Consider the following 9870-nt stretch of genomic DNA (forward strand, 5'->3'; position numbering starts at 1 on the left):
GAAGAACACGCTTATGGCAAAACGTAATTATGAGATTAGAATTGCCAGGAAAGCAAAGACCAATCCAAAGGGCTTCTTTCAGCTTTTTAAGACCAAGGTTAGGGATAAGATAGGGCCGCTTAAGTCTATCTATCTGTCTAATCACGAGCTCCCTACTTACGTTGATGTCGGTTAATCCTTCTACCTCTTCTCCCCTGTAGATCTGTTCTCCCTGAGGTATATCATCTAATCTTTCCTTGGTAAATACAGTTAAGAAATATCTATTTAACGTCTCGCTCATTTCCTCATCACTATCAATCAGTGTTTCTCCTGACTTAAAGTAACAAAGGCGCCAGGACCAGATGAACTTTTTCCCAGGGTAATAAAGGAATGTGAGACTGAAATCAGTGGGCAGTTAACATAAGTATTTAGGAAGTCGCTAGACACAAGGGTGGTGCCTGTTTGATGGAGGCAGGCACACGTTACTCCAATATTTAAGAAGGGTGACAAATCTTCTATGGAAAACGGTAAAGACTCGTATTAGGTCCGTGCCAGTATCTCATAATCTACTTTATGAAACATCAGTATCTCTTCATATATCTTTTCTACAAACCCTCAACAGTCATGGAAATGCTTTGAAAATCCAATTCAAGGACTTTTTTTTTACTCTTGAAAATAGGGGATAATGTTTACGGAAGCGCGTCGCCTCCTCTGGCGGCGGCCGCGACGACGCTGCAGCCGCCGCAGCCGTAAAATAGCTCGCAGAGGGTTTAGGGTCGGGGAGCATATTTCAACTACTCCAACCGAACTTTACGACCTACTAACGGGGGGGCTGCGCCACCCTCGACCCCCCCCCTGGACCCCCCCCCACATGTATATGTGACTTATTTCAGCAAGGAGGTATTTCTCGCAGCACCGGCTGCACCGTCGCCAGAAGAAGCGACGCGCTTTCGTAAACATTATCCCCTATTTTCAGGAGTAAAAAAAAAGTCCTTGAATTGGATTTTCAAAGCGTCTCCATGACTGTTGAAGGTTTGTAGAAAAGATATATGAAGAGATACTGATGTTTCATAAGGTAGGTAATGAGATACTGGCACGGACCTAAAACGAATCTTAACCTGGAAAACTATAGGCCGATAAGTTTGACGTCAATATTAGGTAAAATGATTGAGTCAGTAATAGCTGATAGTATTAGGGACCATATTGACAGACATAATTTAATTCACGCCTTAGCATGGGTTTATTAAAGGAAAGTCGTGCCTCACTGATCTTATATCCTTTTACAATAGGGTATACGAGGCAGCTGACAATGATGAAAGCTATGATGTAGTTTATCTTGATTTTAGTAAGGCCTTCGATAAGGTACCTCACAAGAGACTGTTCGATAAAGTCAGGGCTCATGGAATAAGAGGGAAGGTATTTGATTGAATTACGGTGTGGATTAGCGACAGGAAACAGAGGGTTACCATTAACGGTAAAAAATCCGAATGGGGTAATGTTACCAGTGGGGTTCCTCAAGGCTCAGTTTTAGGCCAGCTTTTATTCATTATCAACATCAGTGACATAGACAATGGGATAACTAGTGACATAGGTAAATTTGCAGATGACACCAAAATAGGACGCACTATTAGGACAGGGGAGGATGCTAGAGCACTGCAGGAGGATCTCAACAAGCTGTCAGCTTGGTCTGAGAAATGGCAAATGAATTTTAACATCACCAAGTGTAGCGTACTTAGAGTAGGAACACGCAACCCATTACACGGGTATAGTTTAGACTCCACAGCGATAGGTAGATCAGTGTGTGAAAGGGATTTGGGAGTGTTAGTGAACTCTGACCTAAAACTAAGGAAGCAATGTATTAGTGCGAGGAATAGGGCGAACAGGGTATAAGGCTTTATTAACAGGACGGTAACCAACAGGAGTGCAGAGGTAATCCTCAGACTCTAGTTAACGTTAGTTAGGCCACACTTAGATTATGCTGTCCAGTTTTGGTGCCCACACTACAGAATGGACATCATCTTGCTAGAATCAGTTCAGAGGAGGATGACCAAGATGATTCAGGGGCTGAGGAACCTCCCTTATCAAGATAGTCTGAAATATCTAAACTTACATTCACTAGAAACATGGAAACATGGAAACATGGACTAGCAGGCAGCAGAAAGCCTGTTGGCTCATTACTAGGCTGCCTGCGTTCAGTGATTTAATCAATCCGTTTGCCACAGGAGTGGCTTGCAGGGAAGGATTAAAGCACTTGTGTAAATCCTATTGGGAACGTTCAGTTCACTCCTGTTGCAGCAAAGTGGCGATCAATGCGTTTCTTGAAGGAGTTGATGGTCTCTGCGCTAACCACTTCTGCAGGAAGGCTGTTCCAGTGGCGAACAACTCTATTCGAGAAATAACTCCTGCCGATGTCGGTATTGCATCGCTTTGCTTGAATTGTTTTTCGTTGTTTCTTGTTCTCAGGTTAGTTTGTAGCGTGAAGAGTTTGGAGTGATCAACGTTGCTGAGCTTGTTCAGGTACTTAAAGACTTGTATCATGTCTCCCCGCAGTCGTCTCTTTTCCAACGTGAAGAGGTTGAGTCGCTCGAGTCGTTCTTCATAGGGTTTCGTCCTCAGTGATGGTATCATCTTCGTGGCGCGGCGCTGTACTCTCTCAAGTAATTCAATGTCTTTCCTGTAATTAGGAGACCAGAATTGCACGGCGTATTCCAGGTGGGGCCTTACCAGCGAATTATACAAGGATAACATAACTCCCGGCGTCTTGTATTCGAAGTTCCTCGATATGAACCCAAGCATTGTATTGGCTTTCTTACAGGCGGACTTGCAGTGTTTTGTTTGTTTCAAGTCACTGCTGATGGTGACCCCGAGGTCTCTTTCCTCTTGCACAACATGTAGTGGTTCGCCACCCATGTGGTATATGTGGTTGCTGTTTCTGGATCCGATATGCATTACTTTACATTTGGTAGTGTTGAAGGACATCTGCCATTTTTCTGACCACCGAGTGATCTGGTCCAGGTCTCTCTGGATAATTTCGCAGTCTGCCGTCGTGAGGGCCTTCCACCCACCTTTGTGTCGTCGGCAAATTTTGAAAGATTGGATTTTAATCCTAGTCCTAGGTCGTTGATATATATGATGAAAAGTATGGGTCCCAGCACTGACCCTGTGGCACTCCACTTGTGACCGGGAGCCACTCAGGCCTGTCCGTTGAGTACAACTCGTTGTTTTCTTTCAGTGAGCCAGTCTTTGGTCCACGCTGTCAGATCGTCGCCTAATCCCGCCGACTTAAGTTTCTTGAGGAGTCTTTCATGTGGCACTTTGTCAAAGGCTTTCTGAAAGTCTAGATAAATAACATCACTGGGGATATGATTATCCCAGTTTTCATAGATACCTTGGAAGAAGTCCAATAAATTGGTTAAGCATGAGCGCTTGTTCCTGAAACCGTGCTGAGCATCGGAAATGATGTTGTTGTCTTCAAGGAACCTAACGAGTTTGTCTCTGATGATCTTCTCGAGGATTTTTCCGCCACTGAGGTCAAGCTGATTGGTCTGTAGTTTAGGGCCACACTTTTGTCTCCCTTTTTGTAGATCGGTGTTACGTTCGCTTGTTTCCAGTCTTTCGGGACTTTGTTTTGTTGTAGTGACAGATTGTAGATGGCGGTGAGTGGCTTGAGGATTTGCTGCTTGAGTTCCTTGAGCAGCCTGGGTGACAAGTCGTCGAGTCCGGTAGACTTGTTTGTCTCGAGTTTGTCTAGGTACTTTTTCACATCCCGTTCGTCGATTGTACCAATTTCTAGGGGAGTGATTCCCATCGGTGGGGAAGGGCTCTCGGGTACGGACTGGGTATTTTCGACCGTGAACACAGACGCGAAGTTCCTGTTTAGGATTTCGACCATTTGTCTACTGTCCTGTGTTAGTACGTCACTTTCATCTTTTAGGGGACCGATATTGCTTTTTGTCTTCTTTTTGGTTCTTATGTACGTGAAGAACTTTTTCGGATTGGACTTGGCTTCGCGTGCAATTTGCTTTTCATAGTCACGTTTACTCTGGCGAATGAGTGTTCTGCAAGCTCTGAGGCTTTGATGGTACTGTTCGCGTGCCTCGTCAGTGCTGTTTTCCTTTAGCAAGTTGTATTTTCTCTTCTTCAAATTAATCGCCCGTCGAACTTGGGTAGTCATCCATGGTGTGCTTGTGGCATTATTTGTTCTCCTTGTCTTCATGGGAACAGTCGTTCTCTCTACCTCCAGGAGTTTGTTCTTAAAGCCGTTCCACGCGCCGTCCACCGGAGTGAGGTTCACGGGTTCCCAAGTTGTCTGGGTTAGCAGCTCACGAGCGAAGTTAAAATTGGCTTTTTTGTAGTCTGGAATCTTGGACATGTTTTCGGTGAGTTCATGGCCTGTTCTGATTTTTAGGCGAATTAGGTGATGGTCGCAACCATCCAGTTTTTCGCCGACTTGACATTCACGTGTGAGATCTGAATCACTCACGAGTACTAGGTCTAATAAGTTATTTTCCCTCGTCGGTTGGGTAACAATCTGAGTAAGAAAATTGTCCTCTAACATTTCGAGCAATCTATTACCCTCCCGATCTCCAATCATCGTGGTCCAGTCAATGTTGGAACAGTTATAGTCCCCGATAATGACTGACTGTTTGTTTTGTTATGGTGTGAATTTCCTCGTACAGCGCTTCGTCGTCCGCTGCTTGTTGCTTTGGAGGTCTGTAAACGGTTCCAATCGTTATTTTGTTGTGCTTGCTAGTCTCCAGTTCAACATATACAGTGTCATATTTCTCTGAGTCTTCTTTGGTTATTTCCACGGCAGGGTATTTGTTCTTGACGTAATAGATAACACCTCCTCCTTTCTTGTGAAGTCTGTTTTTGTAGAAGCTCTCGTATCCCGGAATTGAGAATTCGGTCATTAGGTGGTCAGAGGTGGCCCACGTTTCGGTGATGGCAATCACGTCCGGACTTTCTACGTCAACATAGGCAAGTAACTCATCCCGTTTGGGTATTAAGCTCCGCGCGTTGGTGTATAGGACAGAAATGTCCTTCTTGACTTCAACGCTTCGCGGCACAGTAGTCTGGTGTCTGGGGGCCTTGGACGAAGAGTGCGGGGAGATCTGATAGAAGTTTTCAAATGGGTCAATGGTTACAACAAAGGCGATATAATTAAAGTACTGAAAATTAGCCTGCAGGATAGAACACGCAGTAATGGATTTAAATTAAAAAAGTATAGATTTAGGAGAGAGATAGGCAAGCATTGGTTTAGTAATAGGGTGGTGGGGGAATGGAATAGACTCAGCAATCACATAGTTAGTGCAGGGACGATAGCTTGTTTTAAGAGTAGACTCGATAGCTACATGGACGAGGACGACAGATGGCAGTGAGGTGTGGATGCAGTAAGGAGACAGGGTACTGGAGCGTACGCCCATACCGAAGGTAAACGAGGATCAAGCCTCTACCTCTAACCCCTGAAACTACACCTCATCCATCGTGAGTAGTGGGGAGGATTCTGGAGCTGCCCTGTGTAGGCCACTCGGCCCCTTGCAGTTTCCCTATGTTCTTATGTTCTTATGTTATGTGTAGCGCGTGCTCAGGTAAACAGTACTTTTTTTTCCCGACCACACTACACTTTCCTTCATGCTCTTCCTTCTCCTTTTCTTTACTTTTTTATTGGTCTTCTTCGTGGTGGTGCCTCTGGACCGTTGCGCAAGTTTATTTTTTTTAGTCTCTTTTTATTTGTTTGTACCTGTGTCCTCACCTCTGTTGCTCTTATTTGTAGTCAAGAAAAAACAAAGAAAATAATTACCGCTTCTTCATCCTGGTTACGAAATATCAGGGAAAACAGGAGGGAGGGGGGATGTGTGTGTGTGTGTGTGTGTGTGTGTGTGTGTGTGTGTGTGTGTGTGTGTGTGTGTGTGTGTGTGTGTGTGTGTGTGTGTGTGTGTGTGTGTGTAACTTGTCATTCTTCGCTTCTGAGCTGCCGGCGACCTGATTCTTACAAGGAGGAGAATAGGAGGAGGAGAGGAGATAACAGGAGGAGGATGAGGAGGGGGAAAACAATAAAAGTGAAACAACTGCCCACACACACACACACACACACACACACACACAGAGACAAGCACCAGACGATAATGTGAGAACGATGTCAAGGTTATGGTTTTGCGTGCATGTGTGTGTGTGTGTGTGTGTGTGTGTGTGTGTGTGTGTGTGTGTGTGTGTGTGTGTGTGTGTGTGTGTGTGTGTTTAGATCATCACCTCATTCACCACCACCACCACCACAGCGCAGTAAGTGCGTGGTCTCGGCAATCCGTATAAAAGATATTCTCCATGGTTTTATAAGTGCTGGACTCCCTGTCGCCACCCCGAAAGAGCTTGGCGCTACTTACGTACTTGTGTACTTGTGGTTCTTTTTCCTTTCCTGCCAGCTTTGGCTGGAGGGAGGGGTGGGGGTGGGGATGAGCCTTCGCCTTTGCTGTCCTTCAGCTTCCACCTTTGATTAGATAGTTAGTGTAGCTTGTCACAAACAGCCTCGTAAGGACCAGCAGGTCTGCTGTTGTTTGTTCTTCCTTTGTGTTTCTTTGTTTGTGTGTGTTGGAAGAAGGAAGCAGGGAGGCCTTCCCTTGAGTGTGTGACCTCGACTATCTGTAGGCCTCCTCCTCCTCCTCATTTTTTATGAGATGTATTTAGGCAGTGTGCGTTGGGAGCCTAATGGGAGGTGAGGAAGCAGAATGTTCTCAGGTGTGTGGGCGTGATCACCTGAATACAAATACGAGTTGTGTTGGAATGCGTGTGTCGACCCAAGGAAGCAGCGACACTAAGTTCAATGCCCATGCCTCAGGTAACAAAACTTTGGTCCTCCCCGGCGGGGAATCGAACCCCGGTCTCCCGCGTGACAGGCGGGGATACTCACCACTATACTACCGAGGACTGAAGGGGAGGAGAAAGTTACTAGTACTTGTACCACCACTACTACCACTGCTGCTGGGCGGGGATGGTTGTTGTGGTGGTGTTGGTGTTGGTGGTAGTAATAGTACTAGTATTTGTCTTAGTAGTAGCAGCAGCAGCAGCAGCAGCAGTAATTTTATTCTTAATCTGCTATAACTCTGCCATACTACTGCTACTCCTAATACTAAAAATAGTAATGTGATGATGATAGAATAGAATAAAATAAAAATAAACAGAGCTTTTCCATCTTGATGCTAAACTCAAAACTCAAACTAGAATGAGCTGAGGGGGAGAGGGAGGGAGAAGAGAGGGAGAGGGAGACGAGAGGGAGGTGGAAGGTGGAAGGCAGAAGAGTATCGTTTTGACGGGTGTGGGTGATGCTGAGAGAGGCAGTAGAGAAGGGAGGTGGGAGGAGGGGAGAAGAGATGGGAGGAGCTGAGAAGAGATGGGAGGAGGGAGCAGAGATGGGAGGCGGGGAGAAGAGATGGGAGGAGGGGATAAGAGATGGGAGGAGGGGAGAAGAGATGGGAGGAGGAGAGACGAGATGGGAGGAGGGGAGAAGAGATGGGGGAGGAGAGAATAGATTGGAGGATGGGAGAATAGATGGGAGGAGGGGAGAAGAGATGGGAGGAGGGGAGAAGAGATGGGAGGAGGGGAGAAGAGATGGGAGGAGGGGAGAAGAGATGGGAAGAGGGGAAAAGAGATGGGAGGAGGGGAGAAGAGATGGGAGGAGGGGAGAAGAGATGGGAGGAGGGGAGAAGAGATGGGAGGAGGGGAGAAGAGATGGGAGGAGGGGAGAAGAGATGGGGGGAGCTGAGAAGAGATGGTCTTTGAATGATTAACATCAGTGACCTTACAAAACAACAACAACAACAACACTAATTCCCGGGCTTTATTCCTTCCATCCTTCCTTTTACTTCATACAATTAACACTTTTCTTTTATATTTTCTTTATTTTCTTACAACAACCAACACAACTTTTGCTTCCTTATTTTCTTTGATCTCACGTAGCACACTCTTTTCCTTTTCTGTTTTTCTTTTTTTTATCCTTTTTACAGCTTAAAACAATGACAACAACGAAAATGAGCATAACAAATATTTTTTTTTATTCATCCTTGCATTTCATAAAACTCACAAGTCTTATCCTGTTCATTTCTTTTTAATATTCTGATCACCTTACAATAAGATCAACAACAACAACAACAACAGCAGCATTCAGTACACCAACCTTTACATATTTTCTTCCTTCTGTCTAACAAACCAACACCTCTTTCGTTATTCCTTTGTGATTATATGTTCAGCCAGACGATATAGTTCTTCTCTCTAAGTTGTTGATCTTTTATATACATTTTATGTTTTCCTTCTCTCGCTCTCCTCTTTTCACGTAATACCTTCGAAATTGACACTCTTACCCTCTTCCTCGCTCTTTTCATTTATATTTTTATCTTCTCACTCACTCTCTCACTTTTATATTTTCCTTCAGTCACTTTATTGCGACTTTATTTGCGGCGCCGCCTTGACTTAACCCTCGACTCAGTGTGTCCTGAGATGAGAGAGAGAGAGAGAGAGAGAGAGAGAGAGAGAGAGAGAGAGAGAGAGAGAGAGAGAGAGAGAGAGAGAGAGAGAGAGAGAGATAGAGAGAGAGAGAGAGAGAGAGAGAGAGAGAGAGAGAGAGAGAGAGAGAGAGAGAGAGAGAGAGAGAGAGAGAGAGAGAGAGAGAGAGAGAGAGAGAGAGAGAGAGAGAGAGAGAGAGAGAGTTAGTTAGTTTGTTCGTGTGTTCGACCGTGGGTATGATTTTGTTGTTGTTATTGTAGTTGTCGTTGTTGTCAGAGAACGCAATCGTTGTATTCAGTTGCTTCGTTGCTCCTCGCCAATATATGGACCTTATTTTTTTTTTTTTTGGGGGGGGGGGGAGGTTTTTCTTGTCGACTATTGCTTTTTGTATATCATCGTTTTTAAGGAGGTTACTTAATGTGTCACGTTTTTGGCATGATAGTGTGTGCTCTTTGAAGAAAAATGAAAGAAAAAGAGTAGGAGGAAGATAAAAAGATTGATTATAAAAAAGGGTAAAAAAAAAACGGAAATTAAATGAAAAGGGAAGAGAAGAAAGATAAAAAAGACGATTAAAAGGAAGATGAAGAAAAGATGAATAAACGTAAACAATAACTAGAGCAAGAGGAGAACAGAGGCCGAGGAAGAGGGATGGAAAAGTTAAATCGACTGAAGGAAAAACAAGTGTAAAACGAGAAAAGAAGGAAGGAACAAAGAGCTGGATTGCGAGAAAAGAAAATAGACAAATGAAGATCAGGCGAGGAAGAAAGAGTTTGATCTGGAGTAAAGGAAAACCGCGGCAAGGAAGAAAGAAATATAATAAAGGAAGGAGTAGGAAAAAAATGTAAAGGACGAGGCGGAACAAAGTTACGAGGTAACGAGTGAGGAAAACAAAAGCAGGAAGAGAAGAGGCAGTGAGGAAAGAATAAAGAGAAGAAGAAGGAAAACAGAAATATACAGGAGGAATGAACGTGAAAAATATAAAGTGGTCAGTGATCAAAAGCGAAAGAGAAGCAATAGAAGGAAAATAAAGGAGAATAAGGAAGGATGATGATGACGACGGTGACGATGATAATGATGAAAAACCACATACATTTGTCACTGTTTGGGGAAGATTATATAAATTTTGATAAACGTAAAAAAAAGGCAACTGATGATATTGATGGTGATGATGATGACGAAGAAAAGAAAAAGGAAGTGCTAAAATAAAATGGATATCTCTAAATCTGGAAACCATTTTTTTTTTACAGCTACGGAGACAGTTCAAGGGCTTAATGAAAAAAAAAAAAGGCCTGCTACTTACTGCTCCAGAACAGAGGTTTAAGGAGTGTTCAAAATCAGAGGTCAATTTCGGGAGGAGAGGTATCCTGATACTTTCCTCTTGAAAGAGTTCAAGTC

The 9870-nt window shown here is 44.1% G+C and overlaps 1 non-coding gene across 1 annotated transcript; it reads right to left on the bottom strand.

The window, feature by feature from the left end:
• Positions 1-6831: 6831 nt before the first annotated feature.
• Positions 6832-6903, bottom strand: Trnad-guc (transfer RNA aspartic acid (anticodon GUC)). The gene has a single exon. It is a non-coding gene; the product is annotated as a tRNA-Asp (tRNA).
• Between the last annotated feature and the right edge of the window lie 2967 nt (positions 6904-9870).

The sequence above is a fragment of the Eriocheir sinensis genome, unplaced genomic scaffold (genome assembly GCF_024679095.1).
Source record: "Eriocheir sinensis breed Jianghai 21 unplaced genomic scaffold, ASM2467909v1 Scaffold139, whole genome shotgun sequence".
Lineage (NCBI taxonomy): Eukaryota > Metazoa > Arthropoda > Malacostraca > Decapoda > Varunidae > Eriocheir > Eriocheir sinensis.